Raw genomic sequence first — 19,756 nt, forward strand, 5'->3', positions numbered from 1 at the left:
AGCTTCCTGCACCTTCAGAGTGAAGTGTTGGCCCAGGCTCTTCTTATAGGATCAGTCGTGCTCCGGCCGTGATGTATGCCTTGAAGACGCGGCGGTGTGATATCATAGGTCACGGCCGCCGCGTATCACCAGCCAGCCCACCCGCCTGCATACACATCTTCCAGTTCCCGCCTGCATACACAGCTTTCCTTGCCCACCCTCATCCACACCTGCCCGACCGCCTGCTGCTCAGTATTCGCAGCACTACACTGTGAACAACCCCCGCCACTGAGGGACAGGGAGGAGGACAGCTGACCGGTAGGGGCTAATATTTGTTATTTTATTTCTCCTGTGGGGAGCAATAGGATTTATGTGGGGAGAATAAGGATTTATGGGGGAAACAATGTGAATAATTCATGTGGGGAGCAATAGGATTTATGTGGGGAGAAATGTGATTGATTTATGTGTGAGCAACATGATTTATGTGGGGAGCAATGTGATTGTTTTTGCTGTGTAGGCCAATGTATGTGTGGATTTTTTTTTTACTATGAGGGCCAATGTGTGTTTTGTTTTTTGTTTTTTCTGTGGGGAACTGATGGTGTGCCTTGGCAATTTTAAAATATTGTTTGGTGTGCCGCGAGTAAAAAAAGGTTGAAAATCACTGCTCTAGAAGGTGAGCACTCTGCAGCCACCACAGGAGAGACACCCTGGCCCTGGGGGACAGGGTTATTTTCTGATGTATTTGAAGATGGGACCCGGACCACTTGCCCAGAAGGTCCCACTGAAAAGTCCTCGCAAGAAACCTGCCGAAGGGGATGGCCTCGTTGGTCGCCACCATTTTCCCCAGTATTCGAGTGCATTGATGGACTGACACTCTTTTTGGTTTGAGCAGGTCTCTGACCATGTTCTGGAGTTCCTGAGCTTTTTCCATTGGGAGAAAAACCCTCTTCTGTTCCGTGTCCAGAATCATGCCTAAGAAAGATAGTCGAGTCGTTGGAATCAACTGTGATTTTGGTAGATTTAGAATCCAACCATGCTGCTGCAGCACTCTCAGGCAGAGCGACACGCTTTTCTGCAACTGTTCCTTTGATCTTGCTTTTATCAGGAGATCGTCCAAGTACGGGATAATTGTGACTCCTTGCCTGCGCAGGAGCACCATCATTTCCGCCATTACCTTGGTGAAAACCCTCAGGGCCGTGGAAAGCCCAAACGGCAACGTCTGAAACTGGTAATGACAGTCCTGTACAGCGAATCTCAGGTATGCATGATGAGGAGGATATATGGGGACGTGAAGGTATGCATCCTTTATGTCTAGTGACACCATAAAATCCCCCCCTTCCAGGCTGGAGATAACTGCCCTGAGCGATTCCATCTTGAACTTGAACCTTTTTAAGTACAGGTTTAGGGATTTTAAATTTAGAATGGATCTGACCGAGCCATCCGGTTTCGGGACCACAAACAGGGTTGAATAATACCCTTTTCCCTGTTGTATTAGGGGAACCTTGATAATCACTTGCTGTTGACACAGCTTTTGAATTGCAGCTAAAACTATCTCCCTCTCTGGGGGAGAAGCTGGTAAAGCCAATTTGAAGAATCGGCGAGGAGGCACGTCTTCGAATTCCAGCTTGTAGAGTTGGGATACAATTTCCATCGCCCAAGGATCCACGTCCGACTGAACCCAGACGTGGCTGAAGAGTCGAAGACGTGCCCCCACTGGCGCGGACTCCCTCAGTGGAGCCCCAGCGTCATGCGGTGGAGTTAGTAGAAGCCGGGGAGGACTTCTGCTCCTGGGAACTAGCCGTAGCAGGCATTCTTTTCCCTCTACCCTTACCTCTGGCGAGGAAGGAAGAGCCTCGACCTCTTCTGGACTTATGCGACCGAAAGGACTGTATCTGATACTGTGGTGTTTTCTTTTGTTGTGGGGGAACATAAGGCAAAAAAGTAGATTTACCAGCGGTAGCTGTGGAAACCAGGCCCGCGAGACCTTCCCCAAATAAAAGCTCACCTTTGTAAGGCAAAACTTCCATATGCCTCTTTGAGTCGGCATCACCCATCCATTGGCGGGTCCACAGTGCTCGCCTAGCAGAAATCGCCATGGCGTTGGCCCTCGAACCTAGTAGCCCAACGACTCTCTGAGTGTCTCTCATATATAAGACTGCGTCTTTAATGTGACCTAAGGTCAATAAAATGGTATCCCTATCAAGGGTATCAATATCAGCTGACAAGGTATCTGTCCAAGCTGCTACCGCACTACAAACCCAAGCCGATGCTATTGCCGGTCTGAGCAAAGCACCTGTATGTGTATAAATTGATTTTAAAGTCGTTTCCTGTCTGCGATCAGCAGGATCCTTGAGGGCTGCCGTGTCTGGAGACGGTAGCGCCACCTTCTTAGATAAGCGCGTTAAAGCTTTGTCCACCCTGGGCGAGGATTCCCACCATACCCTGTCCTGTGCATATATTTATATGGAGACAGTTCCCCAGTAAGGCCCTTTGGAGAGACAGAGAGAGAGTATGCCAGCACACACCCAGCGCCAACTGACACTGGAAATCAAATTCCCAGATAAACAGTGCTTTTATATATCAATATACACTCACTGCGCCAATTATAAGTGTGTCCCCCCCTCCTCTTTTTGCCCTCTGTCACCGTGTTCAGCAGGGGAGAGTCCGGGGAGCCAGCTTCTCTGCAGTGTGCTATGGAGAAAATGGCGCTGGTTAGTGCTGTGGGATCAAGCTCCGCCCCCTCAGCGGCGAGCTTCGGTCCCGCTCAAATATTTAACACTGGCGGCGGATTGTATAATCTACTGCCTCCGCAGCCTATATAACTATATTAGCCAGTCCTAGAGGTTTATTATTGCTGCCCACGGCGCCCCCCCTGCGCCCTGCACCCATCAGTGCCTGCAGTGTGTGTTGTGTGTGTGAGCAATGGCGCGCAGCGTTACCGCTGCGCGTTACCTCAGAGAAGAACTGAAGTCTTCTGCCGCCTCTGAAGTCTTCTTTCTTCTAATACTCACCCGGCTTCTATCTTCCGGCTCTGTGAGGAGGATGGCGGCGCGGCTCTGGGATGAACGGCGAGGGTGAGACCTGCGTTCCGACCCTCTGGAGCTAATGGTGTCCAGTAGCCTAAGAAGCAGAGCCTATCATTTAAGTAGGTCTTCTTCTCTCTCCTCAATCCCACGATGCAGGGAGCCTGTTGCCAGCAGTGCTCCCTGAAAATAAAAAAACTAACAAAATTCTTTTTCAGAGAAACTCAGGAGAGCTCCCCTGTAATGCACCCAGTCTCCTCTGGCCACAGGATCTAACTGAGGTCTGGAGGAGGGGCATAGAGGGAGGAGCCAGTGCACACACATCTAAAGTTCTTTATAGTGCCCATGTCTCCTGCGGAGCGTGTCTATACCCCATGGTCCTTACGGAGTCCCCAGCATCCTCTAGGACGTAAGAGAAATATATATATATATATATATATATATATATATACATACACACACGGTCGAGCCACATGGTCGAGCCACATTATTATGTCCCCCTCCTACATTTGACGTCGGCAGCACGTAGACCATGAAGTACGTCACATGTCATGTGCTGGCATGGTGTGTATATAAGGTATGCGATAGGCCATCTGCACACATATCACTGGTTGTGTTATGAGTAAAAGGGGCAGTTTAGCGGAGTTGTAAAAAATAAGAATTTACTTACCGATAATTCTATTTCTCATAGTCCGTAGTGGATGCTGGGGACTCCGAAAGGACCATGGGGAATAGCAGCTCCGCAGGAGACTGGGCACAAAAGTAAAAAGCTTTAGGACTACCTGGTGTGCACTGGCTCCTCCCCCTATGACCCTCCTCCAAGCCTCAGTTAGGATACTGTGCCCGGACGAGCGTACACAATAAGGAAGGATTTTGAATCCCGGGTAAGACTCATACCAGCCACACCAATCACACCGTACAACTTGTGATCTGAACCCAGTTAACAGCATGATAACAGAAGGAGCCTCCGAAAAGATGGCTCACAATAACAATAACCCGATTTTTGTAACAATAACTATGTACAAGTAATGCAGACAATCCGCACTTGGGATGGGCGCCCAGCATCCACTACGGACTATGAGAAATAGAATTATCGGTAAGTAAATTCTTATTTTCTCTAACGTCCTAGTGGATGCTGGGGACTCCGAAAGGACCATGGGGATTATACCAAAGCTCCCAAACGGGCGGGAGAGTGCGGATGACTCTGCAGCACCGAATGAGAGAACTCCAGGTCCTCCTCAGCCAGGGTATCAAATTTGTAGAATTTAGCAAACGTGTTTGCCCCTGACCAAGTAGCTGCTCGGCAAAGTTGTAAAGCCGAGACCCCTCGGGCAGCCGCCCAAGATGAGCCCACTTTCCGTGTGGAATGGGCTTTTACAGATTTTGGCTGTGGCAGGCCTGCCACAGAATGTGCAAGCTGAATTGTACTACAAATCCAACGAGCAATCGTCTGCTTAGAAGCAGGAGCACCCAGCTTGTTGGGTGCATACAGGATAAACAGCGAATCAGATTTTCTGACTCCAGCCGTCCTGGAAACATATATTTTCAGGGCCCTGACTACGTCCAGCAACTTGGAATCCTCCAAGTCCCTAGTAGCCGCAGGCACCACAATAGGCTGGTTTAAGTGAAAAGCTGAAACCACCTTAGGGAGAAATTGAGGACGAGTCCTCAATTCTGCCCTGTCCGTATGAAAAATTAGGTAAGGGCTTTTATAGGATAAAGCCGCCAATTCTGAGACACGCCTGGCTGAAGCCAGGGCTAACAGCATTACCACTTTCCATGTGAGATATTTTAAGTCCACAGTGGTGAGTGGTTCAAACCAATGTGATTTTAGGAATCCCAAAACTACATTGAGATCCCAAGGTGCCACTGGAGGCACAAAAGGAGGCTGTATATGCAGTACTCCCTTGACAAACATCTGAACTTCAGGAACAGAAGCCAGTTCTTTTTGGAAGAATATTGACAGGGCCGAAATTTGAACCTTAATGGACCCTAATTTGAGGCCCATAGACAGTCCTGTTTGCAGGAAATGCAGGAAACGACCCAGTTGAAATTCCTCTGTAGGGGCCTTCCTGGCCTCGCACCACGCAACATATTTACGCCAAATACGGTGATAATGTTGTACGGTTACATCCTTCCTGGCTTTGATCAGGGTAGGGATGACTTCATCCGGAATGCCTTTTTCCTTCAGGATCCGGCGTTCAACCGCCATGCCGTCAAACGCAGCCGCGGTAAGTCTTGGAACAGACATGGTCCCTGCTGGAGCAGGTCCTTTCTTAGAGGTAGAGGCCACGGGTCTTCCGTGAGCATCTCTTGAATTTCCGGGTACCAAGTCCTTCTTGGCCAATCCGGAGCCACGAGTATAGTCTTTACTCCTCTCCTTCTTATGATTCTCAGTACTTTTGGTATGAGAGGAAGAGGAGGGAACACATACACTGACTGGTACACCCACGGTGTTACCAGAGCGTCCACAGCTATTGCCTGAGGGTCCCTTGACCTGGCGCAATATCTGTCCAGTTATTTGTTGAGGCGGGACGCCATCATGTCCACCTTTGGTTTTTCCCAACGGTTCACAATCATGTGGAAGACTTCTGGGTGAAGTCCCCACTCCCCCGGGTGAAGATCGTGTCTGCTGAGGAAGTCTGCTTCCCAGTTGTCCACTCCCGGAATGAACACTGCTGACAGTGCTATCACATGATTCTCCGCCCAGCGAAGAATCCTTGCCACTTCCATCATTGCCCTCCTGCTTCTTGTGCCGCCCTGTCTGTTTACGTGGGCGACTGCCGTGATGTTGTCCCACTGGATCAACACCGGCTGACCCTGAAGAGGAGGTCTTGCCTGACTTAGGGCTTTGTAAATGGCCCTTAGTTCCAGGATATTTATGTGAAGTGACGTTTCCATGCTTGACCACAAGCCCTGGAAATTTCTTCCCTGTGTGACTGCTCCCCAGCCTCTCAGGCTGGCATCCGTGGTCACCAGGACCCAATCCTGAATGCCGAATCTGCGGCCCTCTAGGAGATGAGCACTCTGTAACCACCACAGGAGAGACACCCTTGTCCTTGGAGACAGGGTTATCCGCTGATGCATTTGAAGATGCGATCCGGACCATTTGTCCAGCAGATCCCACTGAAAAGTTCTTGCGTGGAATCTGCCGAATGGAATCGCTTCGTAAGAAGCCACCATCTTTCCCAGGACCCTTGTGCATTGATGTACTGACACTTGGCCTGGTCTTAGGAGGTTCCTGACTAGGTCGGATAACTCCTTGGCCTTCTCCTCCGGGAGAAACACCTTTTTCTGTACTGTGTCCAGAATCATCCCTAGGAACAGCAGACGTGTCGTCGGAATCAGCTGCGATTTTGGAATATTTAGAATCCATCCGTGCTGTCGTAGTACTACTTGAGATAGTGCTACTCCGACCTCTAACTGTTCTCTGGACCTTGCCCTTATCAGGAGATCGTCCAAGTAAGGGATAATTAAGACGCCTTTTCTTCGAAGAAGAATCATAATTTCGGCCATTACCTTGGTAAAGACCCGGGGTGCCGTGGACAATCCAAACGGCAGCGTCTGAAACTGATAATGACAGTTCTGTACCACAAACCTGAGGTACCCTTGGTGAGAAGGGCAAATTGGGACATGGAGGTAAGCATCCTTGATGTCCAGAGACACCATATAGTCCCCTTCTTCCAGGTTCGCTATCACTGCTCTGAGTGACTCCATCTTGAACTTGAACCTTTTTATGTAAGTGTTCAAGGATTTCAGATTTAAAATGGGTCTCACCGAGCCGTCCGGCTTCGGTACCACAAACAGCGTGGAATAATACCCCTTTCCCTGTTGTAGGAGGGGTACCTTGATTATCACCTGCTGGGAATACAGCTTGTGAATGGCTTCCAATACCGCCTCCCTGTCGGGGGGAGACGTTGGTAAAGCAGACTTCAGGAACCGGCGAGGGGGAGACGTCTCGAATTCCAATTTGTACCCCTGAGATACTACCTGCAGGATCCAGGGGTCCACTTGTGAGTGAGCCCACTGCGCGCTGAAATTCTTGAGACGGGCCCCCACCGTGCCTGAGTCCGCTTGTAAGGCCCCAGCGTCATGCTGAGGACTTGGCAGAAGCGGGGGAGGGCTTCTGTTCGTGGGAAGAGGCTGTCTGCTGCAGTCTTTTTCCCCTTCATCTGCCCCGGGGCAGATATGAGTGGCATTTTGCCCGCTTGCCCTTATGGGGACGAAAGGACTGAGTCTGAAAAGACGGTATCTTTTTCTGCTGCGAGGTGACTTGGGGTAAAAAGGTGGATTTTCCAGCCGTTGCCGTGGCCACCAGGTCCGATAGACCGACCCCAAATAACTCCTCCCCTTTATACGGCAATACTTCCATATGCCGTTTGGAATCCGCATCCCCTTACCACTGTCGCGTCCATAATCCTCTTCTGGCAGAAATGGACATCGCACTTACTCTTGATGCCAGAGTGCAAATATCCCTCTGTGCATCTCGCATATATAGAAATGCATCCTTTAAATGCTCTATAGTCAATAATATATTGTCCCTGTCCAGGGTATCAATATTTTCAGTCAGGGAATCCGACCAAGCCACCCCAGCACTGCACATCCAGGCTGAGGCGATTGCTGGTCGCAGTATAATACCAGTATGTGTGTATATACTTTTAAGGATATTTTCCAGCTTCCTATCAGCTGGTTCCTTGAGGGCGGCCGTATCAGGGGACGGTAACGCCACTTGTTTTGATAAGCGTGTGAGCGCCTTATCTACGCTAGGGGGTGTTTCCCAACGCGCCCTAACCTCTGGCGGGAAAGGGTATAATGCCAATAACTTTTTAGAAATTAGCAGTTTTTTATCGGGGGAAACCCACGCTTCATCACACACCTCATTTAATTCATCTGATTCGGGAAAAACTACGGGTAGTTTTTTCACACCCCACATAATACCCTTTTTTGTGGTACTTGTAGTATCAGAAATGTTCAAAACCTCCTTCATTGCCGTGATCATGTAACGTGTGGCCCTACTGGAAAATACGTTTGTTTCCTCACCGTCGACACTGGAGTCAGTGTCCGTGTCTGGGTCTGTGTCGACCACCTGAGGTAACGGGCGCTTTAGAGCCCCTGACGGTGTTTGAGACGCCTGTACAGGTATTAACTGATTTGCCGGCTGTCTCATGTCGTCAACAGTCTTTTGTAAAGTGCTGACACTATCACGTAATTCTTTCCATAAGACCATCCAGTCAGGTGTCGACTCCCTAGGGGGTGACATCACTAACAGAGGCAATTGCTCCGCCTCCACACCATTTTCCTCCTCATACATGTCGACACAACGTACCGACACACAGCACACACACAGGGAATGCTCTGATAGAGGACAGGACCCCACTAGCCCTTTGGGGAGACAGAGGGAGAGTTTGCCAGCACACACCAGAGCGCTATATATATACAGGGATAACCTTATATAAGTGTTTTTCCCTAATATAGCTGCTGTATATATTTATATGCCAATTTAGTGCCCCCCCCTCTCTTGTTTTACCCTGTTTCTGTAGTGCAGGACTGCAGGGGAGAGTCAGGGAGCCTTCCTCCAACGGAGCTGTGAGGAAAAAATGGCGCCAGTGTGCTGAGGAGATAGGCTCCGCCCCTTTTTCGGCGGCCTTTCTCCCGCTTTTTTATGTAAAAATAGGCAGGGGTTAAATACATCCATATAGCCCAGGAGCTATATGTGATGTATTTTTTGCCAAAAAAGGTGTTTTTATTGCGTCTCAGGGCGCCCCCCCCCAGCGCCCTGCACCCTCAGTGACCGGAGTGTGAAGTGTGCTGAGAGCAATGGCGCACAGCTGCGGTGCTGTGCGCTACCTTAGTGAAGACAGGACGTCTTCTGCCGCCGATTTTCCGGACCTCTTCAGTCTTCTGGCTCTGTAAGGGGGACGGCGGCGCGGCTCTGGGACCCATCCATGGCTGGGCCTGTGATCGTCCCTCTGGAGCTAATGTCCAGTAGCCTAAGAAGCCCAATCCACTCTGCACGCAGGTGAGTTCGCTTCTTCTCCCCTTAGTCCCTCGATGCAGTGAGCCTGTTGCCAGCAGGTCTCACTGAAAATAAAAAAACCTATTTAAACTTTTACTCTAAGCAGCTCAGGAGAGCCACCTAGATTGCACCCTTCTCGTTCGGGCACAAAATCTTAACTGAGGCTTGGAGGAGGGTCATAGGGGGAGGAGCCAGTGCACACCAGGTAGTCCTAAAGCTTTTTACTTTTGTGCCCAGTCTCCTGCGGAGCCGCTATTCCCCATGGTCCTTTCGGAGTCCCCAGCATCCACTAGGACGTTAGAGAAATAGATGTTCTGCACAGCACCATGTGCCACTGATGTGAGAGGTGAACGTCGGCTACAAAGGTGCGTAAGGGCCGACCGACACACTACAGTGGAGCAGCCCACCATCAAAATGAACCTGGGGGCTACCGGACGTGTGTCTAAAATGACAGTTCTGGCCGTCTAGCTGCTGTCCGTGCTATACATGGCAGTTACTGAGGCTATTAGCTGGTGGTCATAATAATGTGACTCGGCCGTGTATACACACGCACACACACATACACACACACACTCAAATACATACACATACCACAATACACACATATATATTTGGACTTATTGATACAAGTACATGAATAAAAAGGCCACAGCAGAAGGTCGCTGCATGACCTGGATAATGACTTGAAGTATTTCCCAGATTTCGGGAACTTTAAAAGGAAAACAGTTAAAAGCCGTTTAAATTAGAGGACAATTAGGGCATATTTCTTAAACGCTATCATTATATCACCTGTATTCTATGACATACTCTACCATTAAAAGCAATTATGTGCTTGGGATTTCAAAAGATAGTTTGTCAGATAAAGGCTGTCCCAGAACACCATTTGTGATAATTACACAGGGTGATATGCTATGCGTAAGTGCCAATAAATGTGTATAACTGGCTTTTAGAGAATTGACTATACAGTATGCTGCATTAACATTATACTTAAAACTATTTTATTAGATAAGGGGTCATAACAGTAAAGCATTTGCTGTTAAAACTTACAGTACTGAAAAGGGGCTATTATAAAACAATCCAGGGTCATTTCATTCAATGTCACAAGTGCCCGTTAGGTCCAACAATAGCCAATAACCCTCCCATATATTTCCCTTTAGTGACAAACCAGAGCACATTTTGTATGGACTAGTGGCACACGCATAAAGTCAGGCAACTAGCGCATGGCCTCTGCACCCATGGAAAGACATGCATCCTGTGTTATGGACACTACTGCTAGTCACCACTTGTGTGGCATGAGCTCTGCATTTACCATGCCTTCTATGTCCAAATACAGCATGTAAGCACCAGGTTCCTAGCACTGAAACATTTATTACACAAAGCTCCTGTATGCTACTAGTGTTGTATCTATGACTCCTCCAATTTTCCTGGCACTCATATAAAGACCTAGGGCTCTCTTTCCTAAGTAGCAGCTGGTTAGTAAGTACGGCTGATAAGGCGGTATCCAGTTGATAGATCTACAATAAAATAGGTCGACTCCAAATGGTCGACAGGGTGAAAAGGTCAACAGGTAAAAGATCGACAGTGCTTAAGGTCGGCAGGTTAAAAAGTCGACAAATTGAAAATGTCAACAAGACAATGGTTGACACACATATGGTCAATAGAAGGTTTGGATTTTTTTTTCTCCGTAATTTACCATCCATGTGGACTACGAATACGAATAGAACCACCTTGTCTGAATCGTGGTGAGCGAAGCTTGCCGTGAAGGTACAAGATTTTACTAATTTGGCTCAGATATGGTGAAACGTACAAAACTTGTCAGCCATTTTTATGTTGACCATTTTCAAGTTGACTTTTTGACCTTGCCGACCCTTTGTACCTGCCAACCTTTTCTACTGTCTACCTTTTCCATGTTGACTACTTGGGGTTGACCTATTGACGGTCTATCTTTTTACTGTAGATCTAATGGACCACACCCGATAAGACTTTTGTGCTCTTCATGTGTCCACTTCAGTTGAATACGTGTAATTCACACTAAGTACACATTGCCCACCTTCATACACAATACCACTGTATGTGCTTTGAAGAAAATAAAACAAAATCCTTACCTGTAGCGATAAGAAGTGACTAAAATATGGGAGTAGCTGCCTTACATAACAGAACCACTCGTGACACAGATGTCTGTAAAAGTTTTTATAACTTCACAGAACTTGAGATATATGACACTGTACAAACATTAGTTTCAGATAAGTACAAGCTGCTGCTCTCTGTAATCAGTCATTTTATATTCCATATTGTGACATGCTGGCAGCAGGTAGAGATTATATCAGCTCCCATATAATCATCTTGTCACAAAAATAAAGCAGTCACACATTTATGAAGACAGTGGGAAATTACAAGGTGGTGCGAGGCGTTTCACTATAGCAAGGACATGCTTCAAAGAGCTGCCGGACTCAGACGGCAAAGATGTCACTGCTGTCACATTCTCTGTTCCCCCTTTGCTGATCTCTGCTACAGAGGTTTTGATGGTGCCCAATGTAACTTGAAAACTCTTCTTTAAAATGTTAGTTGAATTCTTATATTAGTACTCATATAAGCCACAGCAAGGCTCAGAGCGAGGTCCGCACAATGCAGCATCGCTTGCAACGGGACCCCGACATGGGCAAGAGCATACACACTTGCCAATATTGGCTGCATCGAGTGGCGGCTGGGGGAGGAGCAGGGCCATGCTGCATACGGCAATATGGCCCTTGTAAATAACATTGCACGTCGGACCTGCATGTAGGTCGGAGGTGCGATGTAACATACGACCAGCGGAAGCGCGCATCAAACCCAATATTGGGGGTAATTCCAAGTTGATCGCAGCAGGAATTTTGTTAGCAGTTGGGCAAAACCATGTGCACTGCAGGGGAGGCAGATATAACGTGCAGAAAGAGTTAGGTTTGGGTGGGTTATTTTGTTTCTGTGCAGGGTAAATACTGGCTGCTTTATTTTTACACTGCAAATTAGATTGCAGATTGAACACACCACACCCAAATCTAACTCTCTGCACATGTTATATCTGCCTCCCCTGCAGTGCACATGGTTTTGCCCAACTGCTAACAAAATTCCTGCTGCGATCAACTTGGAATTACCCCCATTGAGCGTACACACTATACAATATCTTAAGGAACAAGACGGTATCAGCCGGATCGTATGCAATATTGCATAGTGTGTATGCACCTTAAGGATAAATAAGAGTATGACACTGATGTGCACTCATGCAGGGCCAGCTCCAGGCATTTTCGACTCGAGCGCCTGTGCAGGGGTATATCTGGCACGGGGGGCATTAATGTATCAGGCACTGTGGGGGGCATTAATGTATCTGGCCCTGTGGGGGCATATCTGGCACTGTGGGGAGCATTAATGTATCTGGCACTGTGGGGGCATATCTGGCACTGTGGGGAGCATTAATGTATCTGGCACTGTGGGGGCATATCTGGCACTGGGGGCATTAATGTATCTGGCACTGTGGGGGGGGCATTAATGTATCTGGCACTGTGGGGGCATATCTGGCACTGTGGGGTAATTGATCTATCTGGCACTGTGGGGGCATATCTGGCACTGGGGGCATTAATGTATCTGGCACTGTGGGGGGCATTAATGGATCTGGCACTGTGGGGGCATATCTGGCACTGTGGGCATTTATGTATCTGGCAGTGTGGGGACATTTATGTATCTGGCACTGTGGGGACATTTATGTATCTGGCACTGTGGGGGCATTTATGTATCTGGCACTGCTGGGGGGCATGTCATGTGCATCTGGCACTGCTGGGGGCATGTCATGTGCATCTGGCACTGCTGGGGGGCATGTCATGTGCATCTGGTACTGCTGGGGGCATGTCATGTGCATCTGGAACTGCTGGGGGGGGCATGACATGTGCATCTGGCACTGCAGAGGAGGCATGTCATGTGCATCTGGCACTGCTGAGGGGGCATGTCGTGCATCTGTCACTGCTGTGGGGCATATTATGTGTAGCTGGCACTGCTGGGGGACATATGTCTATCTGGCACTTCTGGGGGGCATATCATGTGTAGCTGGCACGGCTGGTGGGCATATCATGTAGTGTTCCCGTGTCTCAGTGCAATACCTGGTGCAATGTGTCGCAGTGCTCTACCTGGCACAAAGTGTATAACGTGCTCTGACTGGCACAAAGTGCATAACGTGCTGTGCCTGGCGCAAAGTGTATAACGTGCTCTGCCTGGCGCAAAGTGTATAACGTTCTCTGCCTGGCGCAAAGTGTATAATGTGCTCTACCTGTCGCAGTGTGTATAGGAGGTTCTACCTGGTGCAATGTTTATTAGCTGCACTACTGTGTGGTGTAATGCGAATTGCCACTATTATGTGGCCATGCCCCTTCCCCACGAAGCAACGCCCCTAAATTTTTGTTGTGTGCCTTCGGGACGCACTGTCCAAGATTTCGCCAGGGGAGCACCAAGCATTACGGTATGTACATAATTTCGCCCTTCTAACTCAAAAATGTGCCCTCCCGAATGCAAAATGTGCCCTCCCCGTGATCAGCACCCTGCCCTAAAAAAATCCTAGAGTGAACACTATCATGTGTAGCTGGCACTGCTGGGGGGCATATCATGTGTAACTAGCACTGCTGGGGGGCATAAAAAAGAAATACAGACAGCGCTAGTAGATTTCTTATTAAAATACTTTTTATTTTTACTTTTATTTTTACTCTTATATTCCTTAATTTTTATAAAAAGCTCCTTTCTTACCGCTAGCACTACTTTCACATAAAACCGATTAGTTTCTAAAAAACATGGCAAAACAATAACAATTCATATACTAGCACAATTCGATGCTCTCCTCTGTGCAATAATTTTCTACACACACTTAAAAAAACAGCTGGATACAATTAATTCACACTGTTTCCTTTCAATCTTGTGAGATCTTCAGCCTCTCTATAGTGATACTCAGTTGCTTATTTTAAGTCGGAAACTTTATTGATTCATTCCCAAGCTGAAGAGCAATAGTTGTTACAAAGTCTCTTATTCAGGATGTGTAATAATATTTCCAAGTCCACACTGCTATGGAGCACAGAGCACTGCGCTTCCAGATAGATTAAGACAAAATACACAGTCTCAGTAATTTTTCCTTTCCGTTTTAAGAGTGTCACTAATTAAGTACACAGCAGCAGTCAGTTGATTATTTGTTAATAAACATGCAGGTATATATAACTTCGCTCAGAAGCGACAATGGATATTTATGCAACTCAACTGTTAATTAAAACATGGCCATGTTATATGCAGATCGTTACCACATTTCCTCCTGGGTTCAATTTCTTTTCCACTCCCGGCTCTGGTGCTTAAATCCCTTTTCACGAGCCTTATCCGGATGTCCTTAGAATTTTCCCCAGTGTATCGAGGCAACCTTGTGGTGTGTTAATTGTGGGTAGATAGGAATCAATAAGACGCGTTTCTCCGCCTGTAGAAATCGGCGGCTTCCTCAGTTAGATCTGCTGGGGGACATGTCATGTGTAGCTGGCACTGCTGGGGGCATGTCATGTGTAGCTGGCAGGGCTGGGGGGCATGTCATGTGTAGCTGGCACTGCTGCGGGGCATGTCATGTCTATCTGGCACTGCTGGGGGACATGTCATGTGTAGCTGGCACTGCTGCGGGGCATGTCATGTCTATCTGGCACTGCTGGGGGGTATATCATGTCTATCTGGCACTGCAATACTGTAGACATTATGTGTAGCTGGCACTATACTGGAGACATTGTGTGTAAGGAACACTACTGTGGCTGTTATGTGTAAGGCTGCTAATTGTGTGCGTAGAGGGGGTGACAAAACAGGATTTTGATACCTACCGATAAATCCTTTTCTCCTAGTCCGTAGAGGATGCTGGGGTCCATTTTAGTACCATGGGGTATAGACGGTTTCGCAGGAGCCTTCGGCACTTTAAGACTTTCCAACTAGTGTGAACTGGCTCCTCCCTCTATGCCCCACCTCCAGACCTCAGTATAGGAACTGTGCCCGAGGAGACGGACAACTTTGAGAGAAGGATTTACATTAACTAGGGCGAGATTCACACCAGCCCACACTCTATAGACATGCCTCCTAACATGGCCATAACATAACCCATGCTAACGTGCATGTACAACAATACAGACAACCTCTGTAAAAAACAAACACAACACTTGTGTAAGAACTGTTATCAAAATTCTGCAGGAAAATTGAGCACTGGGCGGGCACCCAGCATCCTCTACGGACTAGGAGAAAAGGACTTACCAGTAGGTATCAAAATCCTGTTTTCTCATACGTCCTAGAGGATGCTGGGGTCCATTTTAGTACCATGGGGATGTACCAAAGCTCCCAGTACGGGCGGGAAAGCGCTAATGTTCCTGCAACACTGACTGACCAGACTGAAGGTCGTCAGCCACCTAGGTGTCAAACTTGTAGAACTTAGCAAACGTGTTTGCACCTGACCAAGTAGCTGCTCGGCAAATTTGTAATGCCGAGACACCCCGGGAAGCCGCCCAGGATGAACCCACTTTCCTCGTGGAGTGGGCCTTTACCGAAGTCGGTATCGGCAATCCTGCCTTAGATTGAGCGTACTGAATCGTACCCCGGATTCAGCGAGCAATAGTCTGCTTAGAAGCTGGACACCCAATTTTCTTGGGGTCATAAAGGACAAACAAGGCCTCTGTTTTCCATAATCTAGCCGTTCTTGACACATAAATCTCCAGAGCCCTGACGACATCCAAAGATTTGGGAATAGCTGAGGTGTCAGAAGCCACTGGCACCACCACAGGTTAGTTAATATGGAATGAAGAAACAACCTTAGGAAGAAAATGCTGACGCGTCCGCAGTTCAGCTCTATCTTCGTGAAAAATCAAATAAGGACTCTTATGAGAAAGAGCTCCTAATTCCGGCACACATCTGCCTGATGCCAAGGCCAACAGCATGATCACTTTCCAAGAGAGAAACTCTACCTCCTGTAGGGGTTCAAACCAGTCCGATTTTAGGAACTGCAACACCACATTTAGATCCCATGGTGCCGCAGGCAGCACAAAAGGAGGTTGGATGCGCAAAACACCTTTAACGAATGTCTGAACCTCAGGAAGAGAAGCCAATTGTTTCTGGAAGAAAATGGACAAAGCTGAAATTTGTACCTTGATGGACCCTAGTCGCAAACCAGCATCCACCCCTGCCTGCAGAAAAAGGAGAAGCCGTCCCAATTTAAAATCCACCGCAGGAGATTTCCTGGATTCACACCAGGAAATATATTTTCTTCATATTCGATGGTAATGTTTGGACGTTACCCCCTTTCTAGCCAAAATAAGGGGGGGGGAGATGACTGCCTTAGGAATACCCTTACGAGCTAGGATCTGGCGTTCAACAGCCATGCCGTCAAACGTAGCCACGGTAAGTCTTGATAAACTAACGGGCCTTGCTGAAGTAGGTCCTCGCGAAGAGGAAGGGCCCAAGGGTCCTCCAAGAGCAACTCCTGAAGAACTGGATACCAAGCCCTCCTTGGCCAGTCTGATCAGCTTGAGAATCCTTGGTATTAGAGGAAGTGGAGGGAACAGATACACTGACCGGAACACCCACTGGGTTACCAGAGCATCCACCGCCACTGTCTGTGGGACTCTCGACCTGGAACAGTATGTCGGAAGTTTCTCGTTGAGACAAGAGTCATCATGTCTACTTGAGGGACGCCCCAACGTCTTGATAGGTCTGCAAAGACCTCTTGGTGCAGGCCCCATTCTCCTGGATGGAGATCTTGTCTGCTGAGGAAGTCTGCTTCCCAGTTGTCCAATGCTGACAGAGCTCTTGCACGTCTTTCTGCCCAGAGGAGTATCTTTGTTGCCTCCGCCATCGCAGCTCTGCTTTTTGTTCCTCCTTGACGGTTGATGTGAGCCACTGCTGTCACATTATCCGACTGGATCTGTATGGGTAGATCGTGGAGAAGATGCGTTGCTTATTGAAGGCAGTTGTACACTGCTCTTAACTCCAGAATGTTTATATGAAGAAGCGTCTCCTGACTTGACCACCTTCCTTGGAAGCTTTCTCCTCTCATGACTGCTCCCCGACCGCAGAGGCTTGCATCCGTGGTCACTAGGACCCAATCTTGAATCCCGAACCTGCGGCCCTCCAATAGGTGAGACGATTGCAGCCACCACAGGAGTGAAATCCTGGTTCTTGTTAACAGAATTATCTTCTGATGCATCTGAAGGTGTGATCCGCACCACTGGTCTAAGAGATCCCACTGGAAAATCCTGGCATGGAATCGGACAAATTGTAGGGCTCGTAGGCCGCTACCATCTTTCCCAGTAAGCAAATGCATTGGTGAACAGACACTTGTGCAGGTTTCAGAATTTGTTTTACCATTTCCTGGATTTGTAGAGCTTTCTCCATTGGAAGGAAAACTTTCTGCACCCCAGTGTCCAGTATCATTCCCAGAAATGATAGTTTAGTTGTTGGTTCCAACTGAGATTTTGGAAAATTCAGGATCCATCCGTGTTGTTGAAGCACCGACAGAGATAGAATAATGTCTTTTACTAGCTTCTCCCTGACCTCGCTTTTATGAGGAGATCGTCCAGGTAAGGAATTATGTTGACTCCTTTCTTGCGAAGAAGTACCATCATCTCCGCCATCACCTTGGTGAATACCCTTGGGGCCGTGGAGAGATCGAAAGGTAACGTTTGGAATTGGTAATGACAGTCCTGTACCGCAAACCTCAGGTATGCCTGATGTGAGGGTAGATGGGAACATGTAGATAAGCATCCTTGATGTCCACTGACACCATAAATTCCTTCTCCTCCAAGCTGGAGATCACCGCTTTCAGGGACTCCATCTTGAACTTGAATTGTTTTAGAAATAGATTTAGAGACTTCAGGTTCAGAATTGGTCTGACCAAGCCGTCCGGCTTCGGGACCACAAAGAGGCTTGAATAAAAACCTTTTTTCTGTTGTAATTTGGGAACCAAGGAAATTACCTTGTCTTGACACAATTTTTGTATTGCGTCCAATACCTTTGTTCTGTCTTGTACTGAAACTGGCAAGGTTGATTTGAAAAATCAGCATGGGGGAAGTTCTTGGAATTCCAACCTGTAACCCTGGGAAACAATTTATAACACCCAAGGGTCCAGATCGGAACGACTCCAAAGTTGACTGAAAAACAGTAAGCGAGCCCCCACCCGACCGTCCTCCCGCAAGGGAGCCCCAGCGTCATGCTGAGGACTTTGCAGCAGCAACAGCTGCTGGTTTCTGTTCTTGTGAAGTAGCGGGCGTAGTAGGTTTTCTTCCTCTACCGCGACCTCTGCCTGCAAACAAGGGGATGCCTTTCGCCTTTTTGTACCTGTTGGGCCGTAAGGACTGCATGGTGTTAGAATGATACCCTTTCTTAGGGGGAACATACGCAGAAGATAAAAATGCAGATTTTCCTGAAGTAGTTGTGGATATCAGGGCATCCAACTTGTCACCAAAAAGGGCCTCCCCATTATAAGGGAGCGTCTCGATATTCCTTTTTGATTCAGCATCAGCATTCCAGTGACGAACCCATAAACTCTACGCCCTGATACCGCCATGGCGGTGGCTCTGGAACTGAGCAAACCCACATTCTTCATATCTTCGACAAAATATCCCGCCGCATCCTTGATGTGGCCAAGGGTGAGGAGAACTTCATCTCTATCCACAGTATCAATATTAACCATTAAGTTGTCTGCCCACTTCTCTACCGCATTACTGTCACGAACCGGTTTCTCACCTCTGCGGGTTCTGGGATTCATCCGTTGCCAGTGCGGTTGCTCGTGGTGCTGTGCGCCCGTGTGGGGACGCGGCGTGATCAGTGGCACAGGTAATGCAGAGTCTGGGAACTGGGAGTGCGGGGACCAAATGGCCTAAGGCACTGCGGTGTGTCTGCTGTATAGGAGGTGGCCATGTTGGAGACCAAATAGGTAATACAGAGCACTTGTGAAAACACCTGTGGGCAGGTGTAAGCCAATCCCGTGCGTGTGCTGCCTTTAAGTAGGCTGGGATCATGTTACTCTGGGCCAGTGCTTTGTTGTATCAACGCTGTGCTCTAGCTCTGAGCTCTCTCCGTGCATTCCTGTGTGATTCCCGTGGTCCAGATATCGCCTCCGTTCCCAGAGGTCCGTCTGCAGCCTTCACTGCTGAAAGATCCACCGGCTCTCTGCTGTGCTGTCAGTTAATTGCACACCTACTGGAAACAGTTGAATTCCCAGAGTCTTGCATGAGGTTACCTTGTCTGTCTACCATACAAAGTTTGGAGGTTTCCATTTCCCTCAGCTGTTCGTTTGTTCAACTCTGCATTTAACCCATTCATCACCTTGTCATCTACTACAGTTTCACAGTGATCTCCGGAACCCGCAAGTAACCCAATTCAGTACTTTATATTTGCTATGTTGTTATAACAAGGATAATTCTTCACAGTCTCTCAGTTAACTCTCTAAACTCCATTGCAAATCCTTACAGTTATTTCTTCATGTCTGCATTATCCAGTTAATCACATTCTGCAGTTCAGCATCAAAGCTTGTTTATATTTGGACAATTCAACATTTATTCATCAGCTTGTTTTTGCATACAGTACCATGAACATTTCTTTTATTTGTCTTTGTGATTTATCCTGCATATTATTTCTGCCATTCCTGCAATACTTCAGTATGATATGATGATTAACAAACTTGTCATTTAACTCTTTACTGGAATTGTTAATTTCAATAAAT

At 47.8% G+C, this 19,756-nt stretch overlaps 1 protein-coding gene across 2 annotated transcripts in view; it reads right to left on the bottom strand.

Annotated features, from left to right (window-relative positions):
• SYT14 (synaptotagmin 14) overlaps nucleotides 1–19,756 on the bottom strand; it is a 558,522-nt gene that overhangs the window by 311,543 nt on the left and 227,223 nt on the right. The window lies entirely within an intron of this gene.

This window comes from Pseudophryne corroboree, chromosome 4 (assembly GCF_028390025.1).
Source record: "Pseudophryne corroboree isolate aPseCor3 chromosome 4, aPseCor3.hap2, whole genome shotgun sequence".
Classification (NCBI taxonomy): Eukaryota; Metazoa; Chordata; class Amphibia; order Anura; family Myobatrachidae; genus Pseudophryne; species Pseudophryne corroboree.